This window comes from Globicephala melas, chromosome 21 (assembly GCF_963455315.2).
Source record: "Globicephala melas chromosome 21, mGloMel1.2, whole genome shotgun sequence".
NCBI lineage: Eukaryota > Metazoa > Chordata > Mammalia > Artiodactyla > Delphinidae > Globicephala > Globicephala melas.
The window spans coordinates 7289794-7304044 of NC_083334.1; the positions used below are offsets into that span (position 1 = coordinate 7289794).

Genomic DNA, 14251 nt, shown 5'->3' on the forward strand with positions numbered 1-14251 from the left:
TTACCGGGGCTCCCAGACTTTACACTCATGCAGTACAGTTTTATAGCAGGGTTCAGTTGATCACAAAATAAAAAGGACCCAAGCAATACACTCTGGAGAATGTGACTTGAAACTGTAACCATTAGGGAGAAAAGTGCCCAGATATCCACGGAGTTGTGGGAAAGAGAATCTCTTACAGCATCAGGGTGACCTAGCAGGGACTCCTGTGTCTCTGTGGTGATGTGCTGCTCCTGGAATATTCTCGGCCCAGTCCTTCTACTCTGCAAAGCCCTTTTGTTGATGACTCAGCACTTATTATTTATTTTAAACATTGATTTATATAGATTTCAATTCAGTCCCTTTGTGAAAAGTCCCACCTGTGTTTTGTAGCCAGCTAAATCTTTTAAGAAGTATTTTTAGATACATTTATGTGTATCTACATACATCATGCACACATGCACCTATGTAATTATGTACACATATTTTTATACACACACATACATATATGAACTAAAAATAAACTAGATTATTCATTTCCTTGGGTACTTTTGAAAAATAGTTGATGAGATATTCCTGAAGTCAGGGTGGTACTGGAAAATTCCACCAGAGGGCAAGTCCAAAACCAGGTTTTTGTGGGAATGGGCAGACTTGGCTATTGGGGACACCAAAGAGCTTGAAACTTTTCAGTGAAATAACTAACCCTTACTTTCCCCACACGTTGGATTTTGCCTCTGCAGTTACCGCCCTGCAATGGAGTTTTGTTCACTTAACAATCCCTGATGAGAGGCTGATTAGGTCAGGCCTGCATGTAGCTACCTGGATCCCCATCCCTGCAAGCCCAGCCTTCACACCCTGTGGACCACTTGTCCACACACGATGCTCTTCCGCACCGCCGAATCCCCCAGCGAGGCCGCTTCCTGAGAATGGGTTTTCCTCTCACCAGCCCATTCACAGCATTTGCTCAGAGCCAGTCTACTAAAGAGAGACATTCTAATATTTTCTTCTTGTCCTTTCCAACTCCAAACTTTTCTGTGAAAATATTTCTACCACGTCAGAGTTTATAACATTTACATTTTGTACTATGCTGTAATCAGTGCTTTGATTTGTTGTCTATAGATTGGAAAAAATAGTTGGAATGCTGTCATTCTGCTCTACATAAATATTATTTGTTGCAGAGTCACAGCAGGATTGGACCTGTAGGGCATCCAGTGTCGTTCAACAGTTCAACACCATCAACTCTGATGTGTAACGCTGAACACCTGAGAAAAATCTCACAGTGATGTACTTGATTGGCTGCTCGAAAGCCCACCACATTTTAGATTTAAAATAATAACAATAGTAATAGTAACAACAAAAATGACAACAACTGTGAGCCTCAGTTTTGCAGAATAGGCACTTGGAATAATACAGGTTGTTAATAGCTGACCGTCCCCCTCTTGGTTAAGTTCTAGATGCTTTGCTGTTGCCATGGAAGCAGGAGCTCCTTTGAGAGAAGGGGGTTCTGTATCACTTCCCTGGGACACACATCATGAATGTCTGCTGGACTTCTAAGCACCTGCCCCCACCCCCATGACCACAGTGGCTTCCTTAGTTACTAAACTTAGGACTTTCCACTCCACTAGGCCAAAAAATCAAGACCCTGTTACCAGAGGAAAATCTCATTGGCTCCCGATGCTTGTATTTAGCTGTGATTTTATTTGTCCATGAAGAAGAACTGAGGATTTATGGAAACTTTTGCTGAAAGGTCTATCAGCGTTGACTGACTGGAAGGTCTTCAAAAAGTGCTCCAAGATCCTCCAGACGTTGTCATGTCCCAAATCAGGGTCATGGATACTCTAGTAGTAAAAGATGCAAAAGACACCAACATTAGTGCCCAAATATATATATATATATATATATATATATAAAATCCCATGAGGACAACTAGGGGAAACTGGAAATGGTTAAGAAGTCAGTGCTTGCTTGTTCGTGTGTTTCTTCTCCTGGTTGCACTTATTGGCAGGAATGGAACAAAACAATAGAATTAAAGATGTTAAGGGTCCATATTGGGTCTCTTCCTTGCTCTATCAAGAAAAACAAGGCAGCATGCTGTTTTTTCCTTATGATAAAATGCTTGCTCATTTTACAAAATACAGGAACCATGGATAAGCAGAAAGACATGAAAAACTCCCAAAAGCCCACCATGCAGAGATAATCTGTTAATATTTTAATTTAATAATAATAATGTCCATTGATTCATTCTGACAATGAGTTCATAATACAGATTTTGTCAAATTGCTTTTTCCCTTAAAAATACTATGCGATCATTTTCAGGTCAATATAATTTCAAATTAATAATTTACTCCTTCAATTTATAGTCTAGTAAAGACATAGGATTCTATTCTATGTATGTATCATAACTTTTAACCAATATTGTATCACTGGACATTTCATTTTTAATAGTACTTAAAATACTGTTATGTAACAGTATTTTGCACACGTACATTATGATTTCCTTAAAGAAATTCCTGTAAGCGAAATTTCTAGTTCACAAGCTTTGTTGTTTTGTTTTTAACATATTTTAAAATGGCCCTTGAACTTTGATTTTTACCAGTGCAGTGTAAGTTTGCATTTTTTATATCCTTCTGAATGGCGGGCATTAGAAATATTGATTTTTATAGAAGAAATTTAGTCATATTTTATTTATTAGTTCTTTTTTTTTTGGAGCAAATAATTTTTATTTTTTTTTTTCTTTTACAAATACACCGACGCATCATGCAGTGCTGCCAGCATTGGGTGCAATCCTGGGCCACAAGTCTGCACATTCCTTTGCAACTGGTCCTGTGACGGCAGAACCTTTCATCTCGCCTTTATTGTTTACTATGACCCCTGCATTATCTTCAAAATAAAGAAACACACCATCTTTTCTCCGGTATGACTTTCGTTGTCGAATTACCACTGCTGGATGTACCTTCTTTCCGAGCTCTGGTTTGCCTTTCTTGATGTGGCCGTCCCCATGTCACCCACACCAGCAGCAGGAAGTCTATTCAGTCGTCCCTTGATCCCCTTCACAGAGATGATATACAGATTTTTGGCTCCTGTGTTGTCAGCACAGTTGATCACGGCTCCAACCGGAAGACCCAAGGAATCCGGAATTTCGCACCAGAGGACCCACCACGTCCTCGCTTCAACATCTTGAAGGCCGGAAAGGGACAAAAACAAACAAACAAACAAACAAAACTTGACTAGTTCTTAAAGCTAGTTTTAGTTTAATTGGTTTTCTAGGTTCCAAAACAAAAAGTGGCATTAAAAACTTCTACTTGAGCAATGATCATTACAACATTACCCAAAGAGGGACAAACTATGAAACGCAGCTTCAATTTTGTGTTAATATTTTCAGGATCCTTCCTTAGCCTAATTCTTCTCCTTCACCCTTTTTTTGGGGGGAGGGGATGCAACACAAGGACACACAAGATTCAATACTCTCAGATTCTGGAATAATCCTGTAAATCCATCCACAGGGATGAAGCCTTATTGAATGATAAGCCTTTATTTAAAATTTATCAGTACTTGTGTTGTTTGTGTTTGTTACCAGTAACGTCTTCGCATTTTTACGAGACAAGCAGGAGGCTTAAGCAAATGAAACTTATCAAGAACAATTAAGTTTCAGGAAAGTATTTACTCTCTAAAGTCTTGTGATCAAGCAGGGTATGTAGCTGCCCATTCCAAGTCCCAGTCAGGCCAATCCTCTTCTTTTGATTTTGTTTACAGAGGACTTGTCAGGGTCTTGTGGTCAATCACATAGTCTAAACAGCATGGGGACATATGGCAAGTCAAGGAGGACAAAGCACCAGCTCAGCCAGGAATTTGAAAATAATCCTCAGAGGCTTCCCTGGAGATCTGTCTCTCCAGGTTATTTGAAATGTCCTGTTGTCACTCATCCAATCATGGACCGCATCTAAAATACCCTGATCTGGACTTCCCTGGTGGCGCAGTGGTTGAGAGTCCGCCTGCCGATGCAGGGGACACGGGTTCGTGCCCCGGTCCGGAAAGATCCCACATGCCGTGGAGCGGCTGGGCCCGTGAGCCATGGCCGCTGAGCCTGCGCGTCTGGAGCCTGTACTCCGCAACGGGGGAGGCCACAACAGTGAGAGGCCTGTGTAACACACACACACACACACACACACACACACACACACACACACACACACACACACACACACACACACACACACACACACACACACACACACACACACACACACACACACACACACACACACACACACACACACACATTAAAATAAAATACCCTGATCTAGAAGTTGCCCCGCCTATATTTGAATGCCACCTGGAGGAGAGGAATAACTACTCTTCGAAAGAACGTATTCTATTTTAGAAAAACGTTACTTGAAAAGCTGTGCTGAGCTAAAGATGCTCAATAGCATCCAATCATACATTTAAAAAATTACATGAAAAATTAAAGTATATCAGGCACCACTCTAAGGTGCTTTACCAATTTTAATGAACTTAGTTCTTAATGGGGAGGTACTACGATCCCCATTTTACAGAAGGAGAACCGAGCCAGAGAGAATTTAGAAACGTTGTTCAACGTTACCACGATTGGTGAATGACGGCCCCCTTCAAGCCCAGATAGTCAGACGCCAGAATCAGTGTTTTTAAGGACTGTGCACACTATACTGCTTCTTTTATGCTTGGGTACGTCAGAGAGAGACCTAACAAAAGGTCTTTTCCATAGGAACTGTTAACTGCAGTCTTCTAGAACATTAAAGCATGCGACACGGCAATGTCACAAGTGTTGGTTCCAAAGCAGTAGGTCATCATAGATGAGCCAGGTAGAGGCTCTGAACACATAGAAGTGTCCGACTTGATTCTGGATTCAATAGCCCTGAGTGAAATGGTTGGATCCACTGGCTTTTGCACCTATGAGTCGAGGTGACCTGGTGAGCTTAAAACCAGTGCAGATTATTAAATTGTATGCCCTGGAAACACTGATGCTGGTGACTGGGCCAGGGTCAGGAACCTGCATTTTTACCAAAGCTCCCTGGGTGAATCGAATGGACTGTGGTTTGGAAACCATGGGATTTCCTAACTCAGTCTTTCTCAAACTGTGGTCCCTGGAGAGCGGCCTCAGCCTCACCTGGCACTTGGTAGAAGTACAAATTCTCTGTCCCCGCCCTGGACTTAGGGATCGTGGAAATCTCTTTTAACAGACCCTACAGGTGACCCAAATGCCTGTTAAAGTTTGAGAACCGCTGCCCTAACTTTAAATCAAATCCTCAGGAAACACACGGCGTTAGTCTAGACATCAACTCCCTAGAGAATAATGGCAGCGCTCACACAACCTTCAACATAATTTTGTATCACCGCTCATTCTGATACTCTTTTTAAATCATGCTTCAATATTTGTTCCCTCTGTACAAAAAGGAAACCAGGTTGCATATAATATTTCTCCAGGGTGAAATTGAAGAGAGAAGAAAACCTACTTTCCTAGGGGATGAAACAATCAGTAGAGCTGTTTCTGAATCACCCTTAAATTATTCAGTCCTTATGGATAGAAGTTATTCTTTTGGTAAAAATTATTTTTTTGTTTATCATTCAAATGAAATGACACTTGCAGTATCAGACACCATTTGTCACCGTTTTCTCGAAGCCAAGATATTAAAAATTCTTCACAAACACTAATTAGTCTCCTTACCGTTTGGGGGGAAGTTGAGGTCAAGGATGTCACCTTCATTGTTTTCCAGAGAAAATGGAGACACGTGAACAATTGTCACCCAGTTTGTATTCACTTCCCAACAATTCAATAACAGCATTCTTTCCATTTTTAGCTGACTGTATAGTTACACATATTTGACTTTCAGGTGCTAATTTCTTATATTTTTGGAAGCATTCATTTGTAGTTAACCTTTGGACACATTTTAAGTATGTAATCTCGGCTTACATCTCATAACGGGCCGTACCTAAGAATAAAATATTATTTTGTGCAGTAATTTAAAATAAATCAACTAAGTAGCTTAAAAAAGACTTATCAATTGTCTGTGACCTTTTATCATTTATCATATAATCAGTGTGCTCTTTTTAACAAACAAAGCCCCTTCTTATCATCCAACGAAAAATGAACAATGCCAATAATTGTCAGAAATTTTAAGTGCTTTTCCTAAATATCTCCTTATTATCTAGTCTTTGATAGTATTATGTAGAGTCCATATGTGCTACTCTGAAGCTTAACACGTTAATAAGTCTACACACCATTACACATCCCCAGCGAGATATATAAATCAATTCATAGATAAGTAATAGAAAGATAGATGATAGATAATTGATAGATTGACAGACAGATGGTAGATAGATAGAGCTAAACTTACCATTTCGCAATGCTTATTGGGCAGAGAGTACTCATGTGTTCGGGGGGGGGTGTGTGTGTGTGTGTGTGTGTAAATATTTCAGGTCAGCCACTAATTAGATATGCATTATTGGTCCCTAATACTAAGTCAATTAAAGTTGAGGTTGTTAAATTAATTTATTTGGGCTTAAGTCACTCTACCAATAGGCCAAGTTTCTCTAAGCTTTTAAAATAGTGTCCTGAATTGTGTCAAGTCTGCTCTTGTCCTTTCTGGTTTTCTACTGGTCTTGATTCTTCAAGAACAGTCTTATTATAGAGACTCCTCTTTGCAATGATTCATGCGATGTACTTTTATTCAACACCCACTATTGAACATCCACTGTGCTAACTGCTGAGCATTAAGAGATCCAGAGAGACAACGCTATGGTTTGTTCAACCACAATCAAACATCAAGCCCAGAGACTGAATTTCTTTTTCATAATTCATCCTTTCTTGCTCATCACTTTATCCGCGTTATTGATGTTGCATTAATGTGTGTCGTTTGGACGTGAAGAGGGTGGCCCCTGGAGCCAGACTGCCCTTCTCCACTCAGCAGTTCTGTGACCTGGGGCTTCTCCAATACTGTCTTATGTAAAATAAGGATAATAATATCAATAGTATCTACTCCACAGGCTGACTTAAGGATTTGCTGAGCTAATGCGTGCAGCGTTTTTGAAGAACGCTATAGGATGGTTTCATGAATGTAGCTATGGTTATTATTTAGAGAAGATGCCCATGGCATAGACGACACTCACGTGCAAGGGAGGACCAGAATGCCAGCTCTGCTGAGCACCTGCTGTCTGGGAGCCACTGAAAAGGAACAGAGCTTCCTGCTTGCTACCCAGGCTACTTTCAAGCATCCTGCCGCCTTGTTTCCCCAGAGGAGATCCTGGGCATTTGCTCTAGTATGCAAGTTATTTTGAGTTGTTTCTGGAGAAGTGGTATTAGATTTATACTGACTCTGTGAGGCTGCTTTCAGCAGGGTTGAGGCAGCAAATTCTCCCTGGAGAGCAGACAAAAGGCAACATACGCCCTGGTCCCTTTACCTCAAATGGTAAATTTCTCTGAAAAGGGAGAGTGGCTCCTTAAATTCCACGTGTTTAAATTCTCTCTATTTCATAAACGATTTTCAAGCTATGCCTTTCAAATCATGCTGGAGTAGAGGAGCTCAGTTGCACCGACTTTGCAGTGGTCCTAATTTATGCGGTTGGGAAGAGCAGGCCTTTGCTCTCTGCAAAGCCTGGCGGATGAGCCCAGACCAGCATCTCCTTTCAAATGCATCACGGGAAACTCCATTTTCACTCCAGACAAGTCCATCTCCACCGGCTCAAACTATGAGGAAAGAGAAGCGATTGCTGGGCCAGGCTCTTGACAGGGGGAGAGCTACCACGGGTGGCTGGGAAGGTTGGGGAAGGGAGAGCATGTTTGTGTCTTCAAATGCGGCGAATCTGAATTTCAAAACGTAAACTTTTTAAGGCAATCTGGGAGGAGGGGATCGCGTTTGATTTTGGGAAGCAAGGAGTGAAGGGTTCTTAGCGAATCGGTCCTTCCTGTTGCTTCTCCCTGCGAGGTCCCCTGCCTGAGTGCTGCTTTCCTTGCAAATGTGCCCAGGTGACATCCACAGCAATTTCAAACACTCTGCACCTACAGCCAGAGTGCGTGGAAAGGGAGCTGTCAGCTCTGAAAACAGAGATGCCTCCGTACAAATAACTAACAAAGTAGGCGAAGGTGCACCGCTCTCCCAAGAGCCATTGCTGGTAACAGTACTCAGCCATCTTCTCTTTTCACCAGGCTGCAAACTCATTTTGAAAACCAATTGTCCACGTAGGTAGGACTGCTGGGGCTGACCCTGGAGGGATAGCTGGGGTGGAGGTGACCTTCCAAAGCTGCTGCTTTCTGATCCCATCTTACTGGAAGTGCATGAAAGACTATTTCCTTTCCCCCTTTCCAAGAAAAGTACTTAAATGGCTCATTATTTTTATTTTATTAATTTTTATTGGAATATAGTTGCTTTACAATGTTAGTTTCTGCTGTACAGCAAAGTGAATCAGTTATGTGTATACATATATCCCCACTTTTTCAGATTTCCTTCCCGTTTCGGTCGCCACAGAACACTGAGTAGAGTTCTCTGTGCCATACAGTATGTTCTCATTAGTTATCTATTTTATACATAGTAGTAGTGTATCTATGTCAATCCCAATCTCCCAGTTCATCCCACCCCTCTGCCCTCCTTGGTGTCCATAAGTTAGTTCTCTACATCTGTGTGTCTGTTTCTGCTTTGCAAATAAGTTCACCTGTACCATTTTTCTAGATTCCACATATAAGCAATATTATACGATATTTGTTTTTCTCTTTCTGACTTACTTCACTCTGTATGACAGTCTCTAGGTCCATCCTCGTCTCTGCAAATGGCACAATTTTGTTCCTTTTTATGGCTGAGTAATATTCCATTATATATATTTACCACCACATCTTCTTTTTCCATTCCTCTGTTGATAGACATTTAGGTTGCTTCCATGTCCTGGCTATTGTAAACAGTGCTGTGATGAGCATTGGGGTGCATGTGTCTTTTGGAATTATGGTTTTGTCCAGGTCTATGCCCAGGAATGGGATTGCTGGGTCATATGGTAGTTCTATTTTTAGCTTTTTGAGGAACCTCCCTACACTGGCTCATTATTTTTGACTGTGGTTCCATTAGGGCTTTTATTTTGCTCTCACATGTGGATTTCATTTTGTCCTGCCTGATGCAGGATGGGGTGAGGGGTGAATGCTTCCGGCAACACTCCTGGTGGGAGGTCGCCCAGAAACTGCTTCTCAGTCCTCCAGTGATCAGGACACAACATTCACTGAGTCCCGCCCAACGTCCTCATTGTGCTAAGTGCTTTCACCTCTTATCTCACTGGATCTTGGTGACCCCCAGGAGGTAGGTGGCAGGTGAGGTGCTCACTAAGCAGACCTGGAGCTGAAGTTTAGAGTCTCCAGAACTTGATCAAGATCATACACCTGGTGTGGAAAACGTCTGTGATCCCTAAATGCCTCATGTACACTGTGCTCTAAAAAAAATTTGCTTTGTTTTTGCCTGAAAAAATTTTATTCAACTGTAAGACAAACTTGCCCTCTGTCGATGCTGCCCATGCCCATCATCACCATTTTCCTTTTTTTTTTTTTTTTTAATATTTTTTCCTTGCTCTTTGGCTGTTCTCTCTATGCCAACGATCTGCAGTTTGTGTGGCATTTATGTCCTTTTCTCATATCCGCCTCCCCTACTCCAAGAACTTTCTGTTGTGGAATCTCATATTCTAGCCAGAAGGTTTAACTAGGAACTATTGATATTTTCATTTTAAATATTTAATCACGCATAATGATCTATCTGTCTAACCACACTGAGTTGAAATCACTCTGGTAAAAGGTTTGGTCTATCCTGTAGAACTCCAGATTCCCTGCCTAGAAGAGTCTGAAATCTTGCAAATAAATCAAGGACCCACATCACAGAGTCTGAGGTTTCCGAGGGATTCGAGATCATCACCATATAAATTTCATTCTGCATTTTGTTTGGTTCTATTTGTGATGTAAAGTGAAGTCCATTCCATGGAGCTGGCCTTGCCTGCATCTTCTTCTCCATAGCATCCTCTCCTCCCTCCTTCCTTGACTGGATTTGTCATCATGCTGATGCTCTGACGCTTCTCTCTTCCCATTTATCACCTCACCTCTGTCTTCCATCTTCCACTGCAGATGGTCTACCCTTCAGCAGCACCAGGATAATGTGAAACTGAAGATTAATTATTTAAGGACCATTTACCACAGGCTACTCTCTAAACATGGCATTCACATCTGTACTTTTACTTTCCCAGTTCCCACCAGTGTCAGTGCCCTTTCTCTTATGCTGCCAACCTCGGGAAGAACTTTTTTAAGGGTTGTTCATCAGTTTATCAGTAAGAAGCCCTGCTGGGCATCCCATGTGGCAGAGTGAGTGGCGATCTCATCTGCCTTGTATTACCCATGAGGACAGAGAAGGTATTTTGTTTATCTCGGTGTTCTCAGAATCATGGCTTTGTTTGCTCAGTAAGAATTACTGAACTGAATCCTTACTAAGGTATTATTTTTCTCATGCATATTTGAATTTTAATGGGAAACTCGAAAAGAAGGGGAGAAGGAAAAAGAAGAGGAAGGGAAAAGAGAGCTAAAGGAGAGAAAGACGTTAGCTTAAGGAATGACATGCTATGGTTTTAAGGGATTAATGATAGAATTTACATCAGGGAATGGTTTACGAAGGGCACTTATCTTTTTAAAAGGTTGTCTGTATTAATGTAGCTGTGTTTGCTGTAATAGCTCATAGACTAAATTCTCTCTCTTTTAAACATAAGTTGGTGAAATCTTATGAATGGTCAGCAGTGATTCATAGTAAGATGAAATCTCTCGTATTATGAGGAAGGAGGGAATAGCATAGCTCTTGCCCCATGTTGGAAATCTCAGAGGCCCCTGTAATATTGGTGAGATATGTGAGGACCACTAATAGATTCATGCGTTATGTAATTTACACTTTAAGAGATTCAGTACAAAGGAATGTTTTCAAAACAGAATTTGAATATTAGCTCCAATTCACCTTTTATGTATAATCTTGGGAAAGTCCGATAACAGTCGTGTTTCAGTTTTCTAATCTGCAAATTAGAATGATGGAGCATATGTAAGGTGTTCTGGATTCTTAAGACATCATGTTTTTTAAATGCATTATTAAAAAAATAAAGGTGTTTATTTACAGAATCTTAGCACATTGAGAATTATTTGCTGAACCCTTAATCCAAGCATCGCCTGCAATCCAAAAATCAATCAGGTGTGGATCCTGCGCTTAGGGAGATGTATATACTAAGAAAGATTTTTTTTCTAGGTATAGGTAAATACTGGTGATTAAAGTAGAATGTATCCCATTTTAATTAGAGAGTTTAGGGGAAGTGACATAAGGGCAATGAGAAAAAGAGGATTTTCATGGAATTGCGGAGTTCTTCTGAACTGCTCTTGAGAGAGTGTTGGAAGATGGCTGGGATTTGATCATGTGAAGTTGGCAGGAGAAAGGGATATAATGAGACAGAGACAACATAAGCAAGTTCTGAAGATGGGGGTGGGTGGAATTTGTGAATATGTGAAGTATGGAACACAGTCGTGGGCTTTACAGGTACAGAGTACGTACAGAGTACGAGGAATACTGGGTGATTTTTCATAGTGGAGTTAAGACTGCCCCGTTGAAGACTAATCAGAGAACAGGAGAAAAAAGAAAACTTTTTAGTAATTGCAAAAGTGTAGGTGAGTCATGTCCTAAAGAAATGAAAGACATTGTAAAAAGACAGGAGAAAATGGGTGGGTAGATTATTGAATAAATGACAGCGTCACTGACTTATGATGAATGAGTGATCATAAATTAACAGGACTTGTCATACAAACATGCTAGATCTATAAGTTTTCTTGCCTTTAAAAAAATACTTTTCTCACATGTGTGGAAGAAGTCCCTGATATAACAAGCCAGTTTGAGTTAATAATGCAGCAAATTTGTTCATGAGAATTTGGGGTACTCAGCAAAAATGGTGAATTATTAGAAGTAAAACCTTTGGGAACCATCTTCAGAATTGTGCACTGATTTTGGTTCGAAGCAGTGCTGTCATTTTTGGATTTTTATTCTGTTCTTTGTTAAAATGTGTTTACAACTACATTTCCCATTTTAAATACCTGTGCATCCCCTAATTTATTTTTCTCCCTTGGAAGAGAGTAGGTTGCCGGCCGAAATTCTTCTGAAACTAACAAATGGAAGACGGAAGACACAGATCTAGTAACAGATCCAGTAATGGCTGAAGTTTCCAAAATTTAGCTTAGATGGATTTTCAGCCCTTTAGAGTAGGTCCACTTTTTAGTTTTCTTTCTTTGCACAATTACGCAAGTCAGATTATTTCAGTGCCCTCCTTTAATGTGTAATGAACTAGCATAAAAATCTATAAGTGTCACTTTTCGATTGGCCAATAACTATTTGAAAAGAATGAGAGAAATGAGAAATAAAGTCAAAGCACCCTCCTCTTGTAGGTGCAGAGGATCCCTAATTGTTACTTTGCTGAAAAGAGGAGCTGATGGGACTCTTAACACATGAAGATAAACTTTGCTTCTATCTCTGGGTTTGTGTCTGCACATTCCTAGCAGAAATGTATTTATTTGGTCTTCAGTTTAATTTTCTTAATTTACATGTCGGATAAAAAAATCCTTTTAAACAGGATATCATGAAAATACAGCACTTATATAGTGGGAAAGAGGGTAAAACATATGACTTAAATGTTAGTAATACATTTTTTAAAATATTGATAAGAATAGTTGTACATTTCTATTAAATGCTGGTTCTTGATGAAAAGTAAAGTTAAAAAGAAGAGAATGGGGAAACCATGAGAGGTTTGAAAGATTCTTGTAGATATTTCCAAGAACGTTAACGTTTCTTGACATTGGTCTCATATTTAAAAAATAAAAGTAGGAGAAGTCTACTGTAAAAAAAAGTAATAAATATTCTATAAAGTAAAAAGTAAACGTTTCTATTAGTCCATTGACCAAAAACACTCCCCCAATTAAAAATAATTAACGGTTTATGTACCATTCCAGGCCTTTCATATATATTTATAAATATCTCAATGTTCAACTCATATAGCTCGACTTCTCTTGCTGATGTCAACTGTATTATTCTATCAACACCACATAATTATTTTTCTAACCCAATTTGGATCATACCATACCTATTATTATTTGACCTGTTAACTCGTATAATGTTTGATATACATCATTCTTTATCTGCATACACAACCCTACCTTATTGTTTTCATCAATTGCATAAAGTACCATGATATTGCTATACCGTATTTTAGCCACTCTTTTATTAAGAAAACTTAGATTTCCAATTGCTAGTATAATGAATGGCAATTCAGTGTACATTAACGCACATGTATATTCTTCCACATGTGTTAAGTGTTGCTTAGGATGGATTTTGATGAATACCACCAAAAAAAAAATCCCTACTACAGCAAATAACACTCTCAGTATTTGGTATGAGAGGGGTGTTGTCTTACTCTCAGTAATCCAAAGCCTTGCCAGTGTTTGCTGAATTCACCAAAGTTATCAGTGAAAATGATTTTTATTGTTATGTTAATCTGCGTTTCTCTGATAATTGGTGAAGTCCAACTCCTGTCACGAGCAATGGCCATTTATGATTCTCTTTCTGTGAAATGCCTGTTCACTTGTTTTGCCCACTTTTTTCTTCCATTTTATTTTTCGTATTGATTTATAGAAGCAATTTCTACATTGTTGATTTTAAGAATGCTAAGAATTTGTCTAGTATATAAGATATTTTAGTATTGGCGGTTATTTTGGCCCTGTTGCTTGTCTTTGAATTTGTTTATATCATTCATAACCTCATAAAAGTGTCTTAAGTATGGGCAAGATTTTCCAAGTTTGGGAAAAAGCATGAGCAAAAGGTTTGATGGTAGAATGATTATGCAATTTCTATTATTATAGGATGAATAGAAAATTAAACCAATATGGCAGCTATAAAGTAAAACCCTTGGTCCCTTACTCCATAAGTAATACATATAAAAAAAAAAAGAAACCAGATTCTCAATATTTCAGATTTGTTTTACTTGCCTGAACACGTATAAGCAAAGATATAATCTGTATTCAAAATGCTAATTTGGCCTTTAAAATCTGACTATATTAATTAGCATGAATTAGAGCAACCTTCTCTGTCAGACCTGCCAATTAATATGTATGACAATTAAGTTTAAACCCAGTTGACTGATGAAAACGTTAGCACACAGTAAAATGACTTCAAACAAATACTCTTCCAGCTCTCTGCTAAGGACCCGGACTACT

The 14251-nt window shown here is 39.5% G+C and overlaps 1 pseudogene; it reads right to left on the reverse strand.

The window, feature by feature from the left end:
• Positions 1–2731: 2731 nt before the first annotated feature.
• On the reverse strand, positions 2732–3152 carry LOC115867645 (large ribosomal subunit protein uL14-like; annotated as a pseudogene).
• Between the last annotated feature and the right edge of the window lie 11099 nt (positions 3153–14251).